The sequence below is a fragment of the Pinus tabuliformis genome, chromosome 3_2 (assembly GCF_031772625.1).
Source record: "Pinus tabuliformis cultivar Carrire ecotype Pingquan chromosome 3_2, CPIR1, whole genome shotgun sequence".
In the NCBI taxonomy this organism is placed as follows: Eukaryota; Viridiplantae; Streptophyta; class Pinopsida; order Pinales; family Pinaceae; genus Pinus; species Pinus tabuliformis.
Genome location: NC_142302.1, coordinates 514,537,527 through 514,555,812, shown reverse-complemented (window position 1 = coordinate 514,555,812; position 18,286 = coordinate 514,537,527). Strand labels below are relative to the sequence as shown.

The window sequence follows — 18,286 nt, the reverse complement described above, 5'->3', positions numbered from 1 at the left end:
ACAATCATATGGACGTGAACGATCGGCCAATGGAAAAGTGGAGGTGACGGTGCAAACACGACCAAGGCTTTAATGGCTGATGATATTACATTCACTGTGGTTATTTACCGGGATAGTTCATTTTTTAACGAGCTTAAACACGGGTGGAAACATTTGCTCGATCTTATGTTTATTTTTTAACGAGCATGAACTATGCGCTAAAACTGCTCGGATCTTGCGTTTATTTTTTAACGAGCATGAACTATGTGCTAAAATTGCTCGATTACCCAGTCATATGATAAGAATGTCTCATCAAGATTCTATTTTTTATGGAGCTTCATCTCACTAAGCTTTGCTCCGCATCCTTTCGTTATGCAAGTTCGGAAACGACTAATCCTACGAGTTTAAAGGGTTAGACCTACAGGTTTAAAGGGAGGACCTAAAAATTTAAAAAATAAATAGTCGCCCCTTGCTTGCACTCCAAAAGGTTTGCATGCCCCCAGGCATAAAGCACAATTTCAAGGTTACCCCTCAATTTGCCGATAAAACATTTGTTTTACCGGGAGAGGCCTACCTCTTTCAGGCTACCCAAAGATTGTTTTGTTATTCTTTCAACAAAACACTTCTTCGGCGGTGTCTACCGAGATAAACAAAGGTGAGTGACGATGCCCGCCCTCTCACATAAATTTTACAAAAGAATCTTATTCCAGAACAACCCCTCTTCCAACCACGGACGGGGTACGGGCTAGTCATATTCTCCCGCGGAAACCTACCCTATACCCAAAGTTCTCCTGCCGAAGCAGACCAGGACGCATGCCCCCTGGGGTCCAGTCATATCCTCCCGGATTACTCGCGCTCATCAGGAGGACGGACCGTGGGTTGAGACATTTCTTGAGTGAAGAGACCATTTAGGGATGGTATATGACTATTTGCGATGCGTGATCCGGGAAATGAAAGATGATCCACGAGCTTGATCACTCTTCCTTCGTGCGGAAAACACATTACTCTAAAGAGTGAGGAGACGATGGCTCCCATCCAATATATATAGTCTCGTCCAAGGAGTAGGTTATAATCCAAGGGTCCTTGTACGACCATCACGTTCATTTGAACGGTCTTCCCTTTCAATGTTATGGGCACATTGGGGAGGATCCCAAAAGGTCGACTGGTTCCTTTATCAAAGCCTGATAGATTTCTCATTTCAGGCAAAAGCGTCGGCGAACCAAGCGCTTTCCAAGCAATAGAGGAAAGGATACTCACAGATGCCCCCTCATCAATGATAGTGCCAGCCATTACCATTCTGTATATTTGAACGATAATTCTGAATGATATGCTTGCTGGCAACCGGGGTCTGCCTAGTTGGTTCCAGTCGAACGAGACAACTAGGTTTCTTGGTGGTGGGACCGAATAGACGGCCGGGTATGACTATGACGAAGTTCCTTCCTGCGATAAAGGAATGGGCAAATTGCCCCCTTGTTCGTCGGAGTCTGTGTTGATGAAGAGAATTTGGACGGTGTCGTCTTTATTCTCCTCTGTGATGGTATCATTCGAAGATAGAGCCTCTGAAGGAAAAACTGGGTCAACTGTCGTCTCAACCTTTTGACTTTCATCAGGTATGGATTCAGACGGTTCATCTTCAATGATAGGTGCTTCGGCTGACCACCTGGGTGGGCCAGCCAGGTTCTCAACTAGTGAAGGACTTGGCAGGAGTTTTTGATATCCAGGAGGAAGTTGCGCTCGTAAAATCGAGCGATCTTCCAGAACTCTTTTAGCCTCGTCTAAGAAGGGACAACGGTGGATGGCATGGTCGCCTTCACACAGTTTGCAGGGAAATCTAGCTTTCCCTCTCTGTCCTGTGACTTCACTTTCACTAGTTGACGGTGAGCAGTCAACATGGCTATCAGAGGTTGACGCTACCGAATTGTGCAGACGGGGAGACCAGTCCCTTAGTATCCGAGGGATGCAGGGACAATCTCTGTGGAAGTGGTCTCCCTTGCATATGACACATGGCGATTTAGGCCTGGTCAGTGCTGTGTGTGGATTTTTGTCGGACGACACTTGTTTGCCCCCAGTCGCTTTTGGCTCCTTCTTCTTCTTCTCTTTCTTCTTCTTTTCCTTCTTCTCCTTAGGAACTTGGTTTTTTGTTCTACCCGTTCCGTCAAGCGAAGAGGAAGGAGGAGAGGAAGAATTAGATGAAGTAGAAGGCTGGTGGGCAACTCTGGTCTGGTCTAACTGTTGACTCGACTGTTCAGGAATAGTGGTGTTCTTAACGACATTGGTTGAAAAGAGCCAGACCGGCAGGCCAATTGTCAGTCCTGGAAGCGACAATGTGGCCATATGGGGCGCACCAACATCTCCCCAAGAGGAGAAGGGACTAGGATTTCCACCAAGGGGAATTCCTTGGTTGGTGTGCTCCATTTTTCAACCTAAAGATCAACGCAGGAATAGGGGTGATTGTTCCGTTTAAAATAAATTTTTAACGATGCTTAGACACAACTTGCTTTTTCAGTTTTAAAGAGTCGAGAAAAAGCTAAAGATGACTCTAGTCTCCTTCGATGTTTTAACGAGCCCGAAGTGACAAAAGCTCAGATGGACTTTTTCTGTTATAGAGTCTGAAAAAGGCCAAAAGGAACTGCTCTGGAGTTCTAGGCAGAGGGTGTGCCAAACTTTTCGCAAAACCACAAAATACTTTTTAGGGTACGGGCGGTCGATCTTCCTGAATGTTGTGTTCAATGCATTGCGATCAGTAGGGCGGCCGACACGGCTTCCTAAGGATAAAGGTTTTATGCCTATAGGGGTCTCCCAATATATACGCGACGGTACGTGGGAGCACAATCTGTACTGGCGCTATCGTCCCTCAGGAGGAATCACCCACCATCAACGAGATCGACAGTCACCAGGCTTTACGACACCGAAACACATCTCTAGCCTAGACCTCTATGTTGTGCGTTATGTTGCAAAGCGTTGTTAAGTTCATTCAATTTATTTTAGGTTGATCTTTTTAGAAGTTTGCCTTTCAAGGTTCACCACGAGATGTATGATACAATTCCTAAATGCAGTCTAAAGATGATAAGCAAGCTTTATATCTTTTCAACTTTGAAAATCCTAGCTACTAAGGGAAAAGAAAGACACCATCTTTTCTCAAAGAGCAATCAGCACACTCTAATGCACTTTTCCTAAATCAAACATGCAAACTATCAAGATGCAAATGCACAATGCAGGTGTTTGTTTTCCGCTTTCTTAGTATTGATGCCTACAAAAGAAAGCTTTTTGTACAACTTTGAATTTGCTTTTAAATGAAAAATACAAACAAGTTTACTTTTCCGAAATCAGAGAGGGTAGAAGAGATTACAACACTTAACGATTTCTGAAATGAACACTTGTTTCGACACTTAAAAGAGACAAACTCAAACCAATAAGCAAAAGCAAATGTATAATCAACTGTAAACAGCCAATGAACTCACTCCTAAGATCACAATCAACAGATCTGAATCAAGGGCTACAGGATGACTATTTCACTCTTGCAAAGGAAAACTGTAAATGACGCTACAAACACATAAAAACACTCACAGTCTTTTTGTACAAAAGGAGGCGGAATTTAAGCAAATAAAAGGAGTTATCAGACTGGTACCTATGCTGGTTACAGGCTGCAAAAATCAGAGATCAAAACAAGGCAAAACAGAGCAGAGAACCCCAGCTGCACAAGGCCAAACTGGTTCAGCGCAACCTCAACACAGGGGTTTTGACATTTAGCGCAGGTAGCCTTCACGAGACCTGCGTTGAAATGCAGAATCCCTTCACAGGGTCTGCGCTGAAGGAGAAACTCTCGTTTCTCTCTGGATTCTGGGTCACAGATTGCTATTTAATCTACTGTTTCAGGCCAAATAAAAGCAACAAGCAAGGTACAATCAAAGGGATGCTTTGAGGGGTACTAAGATCTATCACAAAGGATCATCAAATCATTTGTGAGTCCATTGTTCAGATCATAGACGAGTCCAGTGATTGGATCAAAGCAGCAACTGTCTACTTTGCATCTGGGAATAGCAGATGCAGTTCGATTGTTGCTGTCAAGTCTATGAAACAAACAATGATAGAGACACAAATAAAATGACTAAACAGATCTCCCCAACGGAGTCGCCAATTTGTTGTGGGGAAAAATGCCTATGCAGGACGATCCTATCCACCTAAGGTGTGGCAGTGCCTTAGCAACAAACAGAGAGAGCTATTCTAGTATTATTCCTTTATGAATTAAGAATGAAGAGAGATGGATGGACTAACCGGTGTCTTCCGTTTGTCCCTCAATCCGGTTTCTCTTCTCTTGGAAAGTTCCCAGCTACTTGTCTTCTCGCTCGCCCAGCTTCAAGAGGTTTCTACAAGATCACAAGAAGAGAACACTACACAATACATGGATTCATATTCATAACTAGTTCAGGATTAGAAATAAACTAAACATACTAATGCAATCATACATCAAAATACATCAGTATATAGGAGAAACCAAGATAGCTTTATTGATGAATAACAAGGTTCAGGAAGAGATACAACCCAGAGGGCTCCAATCCGGCATCTCCTTCCCAGCAAATGGAATTCCTATCTTCACCCCCTTCGAAGCATTAAGCACCCAATGATTCCAATCTCAAACCAACAGCAATTCCTTGCAATAACAAAATTCCAGCCTCTAGATCTCATGGAGGAGAGATCCATATATAGATGTTTGGAGAGAGGATGAGTCAGCTTGAGATCTGACTAGTGTCCTCTCCCTCTGTCAGTTCTTGATTCCACTTGGAGGTTCTTGCTTCCACTTGGAGATTTGGAACCTCTTACTCATCACCAGTCGAATTCCCTGAGGCAAGTGCCATTGAGGAAGCTTTTGGAAGCTTCCTGGGATTTGACACCTCGTGGAATGAACTTGCCACATGTCAACTCTCGCTCAGCACAGGTAGCCAGTGTTGCCTTTGACATTCAGCGCAGGTAGCCAGTGTTGGCTTTGACATTCAGCGCAAACAGCTAGTGGAGCCACTGAATTGATCCTGAATTGACTTGTTTTTGAGTAGTTTCTGGTGGAGAACTTCTGTGAATTGTTGTGGTTTGTTAGCCTTGCTCCTCTAGGGGTAGGAACAACATGTTTAGGGACTTTGGATCCCTTAGATTATGGACATTTTATGCTCAATGTTGTAAGGCACAAAAATGTCTATAACACCGAGTCACATGGTATGGTCCCGTGATATCTCTCGAAGGTCGGCCCTTTACCCAAATTGACTCTTTCTCATGTATAAATTCATGGTCACATGACTTGTCGTGATAAGCAAGAAGGATGAGTGCAAAGTAATATGTGAAGGCTCTGCCTCCATGGCTTTTCTAAGGAAACAAAGTTTCGATAGTTGCAAGTTCAAGTCTCTCTATAGTTTTGGTTCTTGGTTTATGACTTGGCTCCATGAGTGCAAACACTTTGACGAGGATATCTATGATTTGATTGGCTCTTGGTATATTACTTGGCTCCATGAGCAGAAACATTTTGACGAGGATATTTGTGGTTTTATTAGCTCCTAGTATATGACTTGGCTCCTTGTGAGCATAAACATTTTGACGTGGATGTCTATGGTTTGATTGGTTCTTGGCTTATGACTTAGCTCCACGAGCATAAACATTTTGACTAGGATATATGTGGTTTGATTGGTCCTTATTTTATGACTTGGCTCCATGAGCGCAAACATTTTGACATGGATCTCTATGATTTTATTGAGCGCAAACAATTTGATGTGGATCTAGCTCCTAGCAAGCATAAATTTTTTGATGTGGATATTTGTTTAGCGAATGCAAACCATTTAATATGGATTTCTATGGTTTGATTAGATCTTGGTTTATGATTTGACTTCTTACTAGCACAAACATTTTGATGTGGATCTTTGGTTTAATGAGTGCAAATAGTTTGACAGCAATCTCTATGGTTTAATTGTCTCCTGGTTTATAATTCGGCTCCACGTGATTGGTAGAGTGTCTAGCCTCAATCCGCATATATTAATTGGTACCTCATGATTAGCCCAAAAACATGACCTGATGTAAAAGAAGTATGGTTCAACATAACAATATGACTTAGTTAGCTTGGCACTCCAAGATATGCGGTGATTCCCTCTGCTAATATGAATAACCATTATGGAGTCAAAGGTCGAAGGAGTCTATGCTACTTTCCCAAGTCGCTGACCAAAAGTTAAAAATATCTTTGTATATCAATCATTTTGAAAGTAAAAAGAATGACTTGATCTTACAAAAAAAATAGGGGCATTGAAAAACCTTGGGGTTGCAAAAATGACTTATATCCTACTAGATTACAAATTCTCTAAAATACTATTTCCATATAATAAAGTGTACTAAACATAGACATTGTCATATCATTCTCTGAGATTAAATAAATTGCATAACATAATCCACAATTTCATTAAAATGTTAGGTTAAACGTCCTTTATGATTGATATCTTTATTCAAAAATTCCAAACTAATGAAACTTAAAAAAAATGTATATACTTTTATTGTAAATTCATAAAAAAAAATATGCATAAAAATAAGTTATTCAAAATATTTATGTTTATCAAATAATTAACATTTTCAATATATTTTTTTTTTATACAACTAATATCTTACTTCACATCTAAGTAAACTAACAAATAATTTATAAATAGGAAACATATTACATGTATTTAAAATTAATAATAAATTAATATTTAATCATTCATAATACTTTGATAAAATATTAGTGTAATACAAACAAAATAACATAATAACCTCTTCCTATGTATTAATCAAAAGTTTCTTTTGTTGTTCCAACTAAATGATTCCAAGTATATGAGAGAGGGTGCATGCCCAAAATGGGCAAGGAACCAGAAATGTATGCATAATTTACATTATTCCAATTATAACGAACGGTGCATTATTTTTAGGAGTCTTGGAAAGGGAAGAAGATTTTCGTGGTCAATTTTGATTGTAAGTATAAATATGTTTGACTATAAGGATGTACTATTTTTTATGAGCGTTGGAAAGTGAGTATTTTGGTGTTCAATTGGTCAATTTTAATGGTATATGTTTGACTATATTTTTTATGTCGACTTAAAAATTGTAAAAGTTTGGAATGGTATTTGACTCTCAAAATATTATATATATATGTTTGGTGCACTCTTGTCCGTCAACATTGAAATTGTGAGTATTTTGGTGATCAATTTGTCAATTTTAATGGTATATGTTTGACTATATTTTTTATATCGATTAAAAAATTGTAAAAGTTTGGAATGGTATTTGACTATCAAAATACTTCATATATATGTTTGGTGCACTCTTGTCCATCAATATTGAAATTTGAAGCTCCTTATTATTAATGATATTTTTAATAAATTTGACTATAGCTTAATATTATAAATTATTTGATTAATTAATTTAATAAATATATAAACAAATTTCACTATATTTAAGATAAGGGTAAATAAATAAACAAATTTCATATCAGGCTTTTTTCGATAAAAAATTATTAAATTATATTTGACCATCTAAATATCTAAATATAGTAAATGCATGTTGAGATAAGAATATTTTTTCTTTTCTCTTTTAAACACTTGTCCAAAAGGAAATTTATTTTGACCCTTAAATAACAACACTAATCTACATAGGTATAAACTTCATATTTAATTCTCGCTCCGTGCTTATTTTTCAGGATCTAAATATAGAATACACTTTCTCCAACCCCATCAAATATATATATATATATATATATATAATCTACATCTGGATCGGTGTGCCTGGTTTTCTTTAATGTTTTCATAATAATTTTTTAATGTTTTCAGCATATTAATATTGACCTTATATATATATATATATATATATATATATATATATATATATATATATATAATAGCAGTGCTTTTGGTTTTTTTAAATGTTTTCCATCATATTGATATTAAGATGATAAATAAATTAAAATATAAAAAATTAGAGCATGTTTATGTTTATGTTCGTTTCTAAGTTGGCCATAATGTTATTTATGTTTATGTTCGTTTCTAAGTTAGCCATAATGTTATTTTTGTATTTACAGATTATATATTCTACGAATCACATTTATTTCATTCAAACTTTTATTACATTTTCCAATAACATTGAAATGAAAATAATATAAATCTATATTCTTTAATTTAAAATATTTTTTAATAATTTATTTAAATTTTTAATATTTTTTTATTATATTAATTAACATTAAAATAATAAAAAAACCAAAATGTTTCTTACATTGAAATAAAAATAATATAATATAAATTTATATTTGTATTAGTTAGTTTAAAAAAAAAACATAATTGGTTTAATTTTTTAACATTAAAATAATTAAAAAAACCAAAATATTTCCTATAATATTGAAATGAAAATATTATAATTGTAGAAGTTTGTTTTAAGTTTTTATTTTTTTTTTTAAATTGATTTAATTTTTTAATATTTTTTTTATTATATTGGTAAATATTAAAATAATAAAAAAACTAAAATATAAAAAGCTAATAGATAAATAAGAGTTTGTTTCAGAGATAAAGATATAGGTTAATCTCCAAGACCCAAAGGTATTTGACAAAGTGTAAGTTTGTGATCATATGTACTATTCACTGATAATTACTAGTGGCGTGGTTTCTTTTGAATAATATTCATTGATAATTACTAGTGACTTGGTTTCTTTTGAATAATAATAATAAGTCAACTTACATTTATGTATATCATATAATAAGTGTCTTTTAATTTGACATCTAAATTATAATATTCTATATATTATTAAATTAATAAATATTAAATTTTCTGGAATACTGATAAAAAAATACCGATTATATAATATACCCATTAAATATATATATTATTAAATTAATAAATATTAAATTTTCTTGAATACTGGTGAAAAAACCAATTATATAATATTACCATGAAGCGTGAACAGTGTTGTCTAAAGCCTGAGCAATGTTCTCTAGGTAAAATTGCACCATCAGGATGAAAAAATTAACTGTGAAGTGCAATCCTCAGTATACACGACAGACTGAGGACTGAGAACATGGGTGCATAATGTTCAAACTCAAATCAAATCACGCAAACAATCACATTATTTATTGCAGTCAAATGAGATACAGTTTGCAAAAATTTGACCCGAAGAATAACTATATATATATATATATCAAAACCCAACACCCTTTCTACCTTTCCAATTCCAGCACCCCTCAGAAGTTCTTCCCGATCTGCCCGGTGTAAGCTCAGAGAAAACATGACAATCACCAGGCCAGATGATCGAAAACCAGGAAGAGAAGCCCTGAATGTTCAACAGAGACGATCCCAGACCTTCAAGCACCAAGCACTCAGGCTCCCAATACCTCCCCGCCCCGCACTATCTGCACGATTTGCCGTCCCGGTGTCCTTGCCACCCCCGCCGGGACCCTTGCCACCCCCGCCCCGGACACTCGCGGTAGCAAGAACAGTAGACGAGTTCAACCCGTCGGAGCTTGAGAAACTGGAGATTCTGGGGTATGGCATCGGGGGGGAAAAGTGTACAAGGTCCGACACAGGAGAACCCAGTTCCTCTACGCCCTCAAGATCGTGCAAGGCGACCACGATATACTCACCCTTAGCGACGTCGGCCGCGAGATGGAGATCTTGCGGAGAACGGATTCCCCATACGTGGTCAAGTGCCACGGCGCCTACGACCAGGTCGGGGAGATGTCTTGGAAGGCTTGATGTCTCTGTGCACGATCTTGTTGGCGTGGAGATCGTGCACAGAGACATCAAGCCTTCCAATCTTTTGCTCAACAGCAGGCGCCAGGTCAAGATCTCGGATTTAGGCGTGAGTCGGATTCTGTCGAAGTCGCTCGATCCCTGCAATTCCTGCGTAGGGACCTTCGCCTACATGAGCCCCGAGAGAATCGACCCCGATATGAACGATGGGCGCTACGATGGGTACGCCGGCGATATCTGGAGCCTCGAGCTGAGCCTCCTGGAATGCTACGTCGGGCCGTTGCCCTTTCTGCCACCGGGCGTCCACCCGGACTGGCCAACGCTCATGTGCCTTACACGCTACGGGGAACCGCCCACGCCACCGCCCTCTGCTTCTCCGGAGTTCCAGAGCTTCATCCGCTGTTGCTTGCAGAAGGATGCCGGGTTGCGCTGGACGGCGTCTCAGCTACTTAGCCATCCGTTCGTCTCACAGGCAGGTGCCTCATCTGCTTATACTCCTAAAGTCGCTGAGCCACCAAAAACTGGTTATTAGTTAGTTGCATATTTTGCTTCAATTTTATTTGGCTTTGCATCTTTAAACATTGAATGATTGTTCAGAGCCATGAATTCCTGTGGTTCCCATGGTTTAAAAGTCTTTCTGTCGTGTGCGCCAATGTGTAAATATATCCACCAGTTTTATGCATTGCAGAGTTTGGGAACCATTTGAGCCAAATCTCTAGAATTATGTTATTGATAACTATGCTGAACCCTAACGTTAGATTTATTAACTCTTACCTTATTTGAGGTCTGACGTGACATATATTGCATTTTCAGTATTCGAGGAAATAAAGACTGATAGATGGGAAGAGAAGAATTCATATGTGCCAGTTTTTTTTTCAACTTCTTAACCTCTTTTATTACTCTTTATTTTCATTTTCATTGTTTTGATTTGAATATTTTAAACTTATGCAAAGATGGGCACGGGTTGTCTGAGTTATTTGGAATTTTTATTTTTTAAAATTTTGGATATTTAATTTCAGTTGGTTGTTATGTAATTGTTCTGGGAATTAAATTATTTCACGGAGTATTTAACTTTGATCCAGTTTTTGTGTAATTTTGATGATATCATTCCACGGCGTAATAGATCCTTAAGATTAGCACTTGCATTTTAGCATTTTATAATTTTCGTTACTTTCCTGTGATTGTTTTAAACTTATTCAAAGATACACATGGGTTGGTTGAAACGTTGGACATTTTTCATCATCCATGGAATGTGAATTTGTAAATTTAATACAAAGTTGATGCAATTGTTTTGGGATTAAATTACTTTAAAAACATTTAAACTCTATCAAATTTAATACAATTTTGATAATAACCTTTCACTATTAAATACATTTTTAAAAACATTTCCATTTAATTATATATATATATATATATATTAATAATCAATATGTGTTTCTGATTAATCACGTGTTATAAAATTGATTGATGTTTCTAACTATTTGTCGTGAGAATAAATCATATTAATTGATTTGAAACACATTAATTAGTTTGAAACTTCGACAATTTTATAGCATATGATTAATCTAAAAAACATACTAATTAAGAATAGAAATCACAAAAATCTGAAATCAAACATAATTATATTATTATAATATTAAAAATTTCTTAATTCGAACATCTATAACTATTAAAATAAAAATTTTAATTATAGTCTCAAAATTTGTTGATGTATAATGTATTATATCATAACCATTATAACGCAACAAACTCTAAAGAAATTTCATAGTTCGTGAGACTTTAATTAATATGAAGTATTTTTTTAATCTATAAAAATTAAATATTTTTTAAATCTATAAACGAGAACTTTTGGATATATACAACTTGTCAAATTATACTTCGATTGAAGTGTCTTGCTTCAGACATATAACTAATTTGTCACATTCTAGTTACGATGGAGTATTTTTATTAATTCATAATAAAAAATATAAAGAATAAAAATTAGATAGATATATAACTTGTAAGATTCAATTACGATGGTATGTTTTAGTTATTCTATAAAACAACATTGTAACAATTATTATTTTTTGTTAGATTAATTTTTTATTTTTATTTTTTATTTTTAGATATACAATGATTATATAGATAAAAAGAAATTCTTATCTTGATGGAAATTTGATTAGTAATATAAATTTAAGATTTTGAGGTTGCTAAGATTTCATCTAACCAGAGCATCTTGTATATAGAAACTTATAAAAATAAGTTCTTACCAAACCTTGACATACATCACATGAGAAGGAAAAAAAAAACTAAAACCAATGAGTCATAATAACTATTGAGCATAGCCCTTTATTCCCCAACAAATGAAACAAAAATCTAATGAAGCTGCCCCTACTCAGTTAATATATCCGAAGGCTCACTTTGATGGTGCTACAAAAGACGGTACGTGTGCATGCAGAGTATACATCAATATCATGAAAGACCAGCGTTTTTCAATTTACTGGAATGGAGGTCCAGGGACAAGCAACAAAGCTGAGGCCATGGCATTATATGGTCTCCTTATTTTTTCCTCTTTCTTGAATACTAGCCCTCTTCGGATCTTCGGCGACTCAAAAATCATCATCGAACATGTGATTGGAAAACATTCAATAAAAAATGCCAATCTTTCTGGATGGATGCATAGGATCTTATCAATCTGGAAGACTTATTTTTTCTCCATTTCACATGTAAAACGCTCACAGAATATGATTGTTGATGCGCTATCTAAGAGGGGCTTGCGGACTCAATGCAGAAGATGGTATCTGAGCATCACTGTGGGGTCTATCACCCATCAAATTCAACCATTCTCCATGTCGGGTATATAGGAATACTTATCTATCCTAGTATGTATCATGACCCCGTCTTTTTATCATCGTCTTATGCTCAGGTATCACGTTTTAGTTTCCTTATTCTTTGTATAAGGGTCTATCTCTCTATCTGTCAAGTTATTTAGATCTATCAGTAAATGCAGTCATGATTGACAAGTTATCATTTTCTGTACATGCATACATGGTAACTTTTTGTAATATGGCTGGGAAATATTGTTAATATTCCCCCTACACTATACTATACATGAGATTTACATAATATATACAACATTTTTCTTCATATATATAGAGCATAATTCCCAGGTATTTGTATTGGCTAATAACTACCCTCATCCCAATCGAAGGAGATGTTGGTTGATCTCCTTGCTAAAATGATCAACTTGTGGTCATCAATGTCAATTTTTTCTCAACTATACCAATATGATGAATTCTCTTATTAAGTCTTCCTATACCTCCCTATACCACTTGCAATATTGAAATGTTGTTTAATCATGTGCTAACTTCCTTAAAATAAAATATTTTATTTAAAATAAAATATTTTTAATTAATTTACCATCAAAAATATTAAATAACTAGTTAAATTCTAATTAGGATGGACTATTTTAGTTACTCTATAAACAACATTATTGTAACATATACCTTTTCCCTCTTTGCACGCACTGGAATGATGTAGATATGAAGACAAAACCAACAATTTGACCTTAACTCCGATGAGAGGAATTGGTTTCTTGCTTTGCTTATTCATAGAGTTATTTGTTAAACAATTATTTTTAAAGTTGTTTTTTAAGAAGTTTTTAATTAATTTTAATAATAATTAAATTTTTAAATTTAATTATTTCTAAATCGAAATATTTAATTTTATATAATTATTAATTGGTTTCTTGATTTGCTTATTCATAGAGTTATTTGTTAAACAATTATTTTTAAAGTTGTTTTTTAAGAAGTTTTTAATTAATTTTAATAATAATTAAATTTTTAAATTTAATTATTTCTAAATCGAAATATTTAATTTTATATAAAGTTATTTTATATAATTATTTATTTATTGAATTAAAAAATTTAAAATTTTATATAAATTTATTCTAAATAATTTATTTATTTATAAATCTTAGTTATAAAAATTATTAAGCATGAGAACTATTTCCATGTTCTAATAACATATTTGTTTTAATCATATTCAAACTAAATGATTCTCTAAATAGAAACTATTTTCTATTTGTCAGGTTACGACAATTTAATTTTCTTTCTTCATCTTATGTAGGCTGCATTTAGGATTTAGATGTATTTAATTTCAAGCAAAAGTATCTTTGCATAAGATAAAACCATCCTAGTGGCTTGGTTGACTCTGCATTTCAATCAACACAAAGGTTGCCTCTTTCAAGCAGTTGTAAGGAGTTGAGTCTTTTCTTCTTGTCTATTATTAGTAGCAAATAGTATCATAAAGCAACAGATGGAAATTAGATTTAGCAATAGTTCAGTTTAGGCTTTCAGATTATTTTAGTTTAAATTAGGCATTTAGCTTAGGCTAGATTTAGGTTGAGGGAATCAAGCCTTCATACTAGTCGAAATCACCGCACCAAAAGGAAAAGGGTCTAATTGGGACCCTAACTGAGTGATTTCCTTAATGTTGGACATGGCCAATTTTGGCAATCAACAGGACCTTATATGTGTTTTTCTTGAACCTCACATATAGGAGAAGGTCTTTCCCTACCATTTTTGTCGCATTATTGACAATCTCTGCCTTCTTCATTACAACTTAGGTCTAACCTTGTAAGGTTGTGACATTAGCCCATCTTTGTTTGCATGTTGTAACTTATGCAGTAGAACCTTCTTCCACATGGACGCCCTAGCTTAACACCTATTCATCATGTTGGTGTCCATGATGCATATTTATATTGCTTTGGAATCCCTCCTTGTGATCCACCATGACTTTGAATTCGATCCTTATTTCCTCTTCTTTGTCATCTTCTCACCATACCCTAGGAGACTTATGTCCCTTCTTCTACCTTGCAATTTAGTTTTTATTCATTTCCTTTCTTATTTGTGAATGGTAATATGCCTTGTTTGTAAGTTTTAACCTTGTAAAATTAATTGGTCCAAATAGATTCTTAATGATAAAATAGATACAATGGAAAGAATATATATATATATATATATATATATATATATATATATATATATATATATATATATATATATATATATATATATATATATATATATCTATATCTATCTTAGAAACCCAAACCAAGGAAAACCAACCAGTTTTTTTTGTATGTATAGTATTACAATACAATATATATCTCGCAGCATGCATTAACTGCGAAGGAAACCATAGTTCCTTAACTGGAATGCAAAACCATGGCCAAAACCACCATGTAACACAACCAATTTTAGCAAAACCATGGGCCAAAAAGGAGTATGGAAACCACTAGTTTGCACATCATGAAATGATCCCTTCATTGATCCAATAATGCCTTGTTACTTCCTTATTCTTATTTCCTTACATGTGTAGTTAAGGAAAATTATTCATACAATCCATTGGGACCTCTATCTCTGGTTGAAGGCTTCCATATTGACTTCTCTATCCAAAAATCACAATGCAACATAAGAATGTTGAATCAGAAGGATCTCTATCTCCTTCTACTCAGAGTCATAGTATCAACACCCACATGTGCTTATATTTCATTCACTTTGGTTTTCTCTAGTACATTTGCACACATTCTTTAGCCTTCTCACACCACTCGCACATTCCTTGGTTTCTTTATTCTCACTTCTCTCTCTACTTCCCCATTCTTCTTATAACTGTTGGAAGTTGGGTATTTTGATTTCAAAATTAGAAATATAGAAAATTAGTTCAAGGTAAGATAGAAAACTTCTGAAAATCCCCCTTACAACTTTATGCTTAGGCCTCAAGATATATGTTCATTACCTTTATCTTCAACTTCAACTATATATTATATAATTTCAATATTTAGATCCAATGGGGTTTTTCACAGTACCCGTGACGATCATTCTAGCATTGTCAATCTTAGTAATATATTAGAAAACATGGGTTTAAAAAGATGTGTTACATGGGGTTATTCTCAAACATTGGATGGACTATACTTATCACTTGAGAGGTGGAGATAGGAGGGTAAACTCCTCCCCCACCAATGGTTTAAGTAGAGCTTTGGGTATCCCTATTCCCTATAGTGTTCCTGAAACTTATCATGTTGGGCCGATGAAGAGAGGGGGCATCAAGAAAAGTTGAATCATAAGTAGTCCCAAGGAATACAACATCCAAAGTATCTAGCCTAGTAAGCGAGTTTATATTTAACCTAGAAGTGTCATAATTATCAACAATTTCCACATCCACAAGATTTTCATGAGAACTAAATGAAACCTACTCCAAAATAAGGACATGTTCATCTAATTCTCTAAGATAAACTTTTCTTTCAAGCTATTCTTTAGTATAGGTCCCCTTTGTGGGAGGTTTCACTTTTGTGGGAGCTTGTTGAAATAGCTCTCTTGAACCTGATTAATCCCATCTATTCCTTTGAGTAGGCAACTCCACCCTTTTAGGAGAAAGACCACAAGCCCTTCTAGATAAATAGAATAGTCTACCAGCCACCTTGAAATAGAGATTCAATAATAAGGAGTTAATGAATTGCTAAGGTAGACAAGATACAAAGAGCACACTACTATATATAGGACCCTAAGATAATAAAAAAAACACACTAATATCCTAGATTATATCTAAGAATGGTGAATAATAAACACTAGAATGGAGAAGAGAAGGAAAAAGGGCCTTCAAGAGGTAGGATTGGGATTATTAGCGCATGTCCTACAAAGAAGGGTGCAATAAATAGTTACATTGACCTCATACCATAGCCTTTACCAGTGCAATTACCCTTTCTTTGTGGGGCACTCTCTAAGAGCATTGTGGAAGGGATGCAATATCTATATTAGGTATTGCAGGTATTCCCCCTTGTAGTCACCTAGGTGGAACCTAGGATAAGAAAATAAATATGCCAACTTGTAATCTTTGGGCCAAGGGGAATAATTATTAGTTAGAACCATGCACATGGGAAGGGTAACTTAGCTCCAAAATTCATGATGGGAAAATCCATAGAGGACCACATCCAATAGAATCCCTCATACATATAATAGTTCACAAATGTCAATATAAGCTAGAGAGGGGGTATCTCCCTTTACTTATCTAAATGAAACTTAGTGCTTAACTCTAATGTTAGAGGAGATTCCTCCAAAATAATTATATGATATTGGACTTTTACCACTCTTTTATGACACTAAGGTTTAGTTTGGTTTCCTTGGAGAGTTTACTCTTCAATCATAGTCCAAGGATCTATAACACAGATATAAGTTGATTTACTATAAAAATAAATGTCTAGCTAATTTTAGATTATATCAATCATTTCAAAGTTTTTTATTTACTCAAGCGTAGTGGTGATGGAAATTATGATGTTTTCTAGACTCTACAAAATGCAATTAATAAAAATATTCACCATAACACATAATGGCTCATTCTTTAGTGTTTCAATTGACTTCAAACTCTCCAAATTCACCTATAAACACAATAAACTTCATAAATGAAAAAATTCCTTTACTTTAACAATATCAAAGTGTAACTAATTATCTTTGCAATAAACCAGGGTTTTCAAAACAAAAACTTAGTAGTTATGGCAAATAGAGAACTTTTGAAAGAACACATGAAACTAAATAAGTAAAATTTTACTAAAATGTTTTTCTTTTCAAGTATAATGCATAAAAAACATGACAATAAATTACCTACTAGTGAAAACTATCATTTTTTGCTTTTAATTTTTTCAAACGAAGCAACAAAGAAAAAAGAGAGAGAGAAAAAGTAATGTAAAGAAGCAAACGTTTTCATTAAGTCTGTTTGGAAGCAAGAGACACAATATAAAAAGATAATAGGTCTTATAAACAAGATATTTAGTTTCAATAAGTATAAAAAACAATGATTAAGAAATAAAAAACCTTAAACCAAAAAATATATCTTCTAGGAATAAAGGTGTGAAGACTCAAAACCTAGAAGCAAAGAAAGGGATCATAGATACTATTTAGTTTTCATAAACACTATTTAGTTTGTAAACCTTAGTATGTTAGTCTTTTAAGCAACTATAAGTTTTGTCTCAAGCACACAATCATTTTTTTTATAATTTTCTCTAAAACTCTTATGACAAAGTGTCTCCCAAGATGTCACTTGTTTGGTTTTCTAATAACAAACCAAAAGCTTGCAATAAACTTTTTGATATATAATTATAATAAAAATTAACTTAAATAAATTATATAAAAAAAATGGTATACCTTTTCTAATGTTAATTTTATTTTAAACTAAAAAAACTATAAATATAAAATAGTAAAAATATTATTATATAAAAATAAAATAATATACTTTTTAAACCTAATAATAATATTAATAATGATGTAACATTTATTCACAATCATATTAAATTATATTCAAGTATAAGACTATGCTTTTTTTTTTTTAATTAATTGAAATTGAAATTTATAATAAAAAAATTCAGTAAGAAAAAAATGTTGAGATTTGTATTATAAAACAAAAATTAGTACATATTCCATAAGATTGGATGTCATTTGCATCCACTAGATTTTTTTCATGAAAACCAAACCACATTTTATCCCAATATGTAGATACAAGGGAATATGATATAGATCTAAGATGAGAAAACATCCATAATTAA

General features: G+C 34.3%; 1 pseudogene; it reads left to right on the top strand.

Moving 5' to 3' along the window:
- Positions 1 to 10,243, top strand: part of LOC149181584 (mitogen-activated protein kinase kinase 9 pseudogene) — a 172,213-nt pseudogene extending 161,970 nt beyond the window's left edge.
- The last annotated feature ends 8,043 nt before the right edge of the window (positions 10,244 to 18,286 follow it).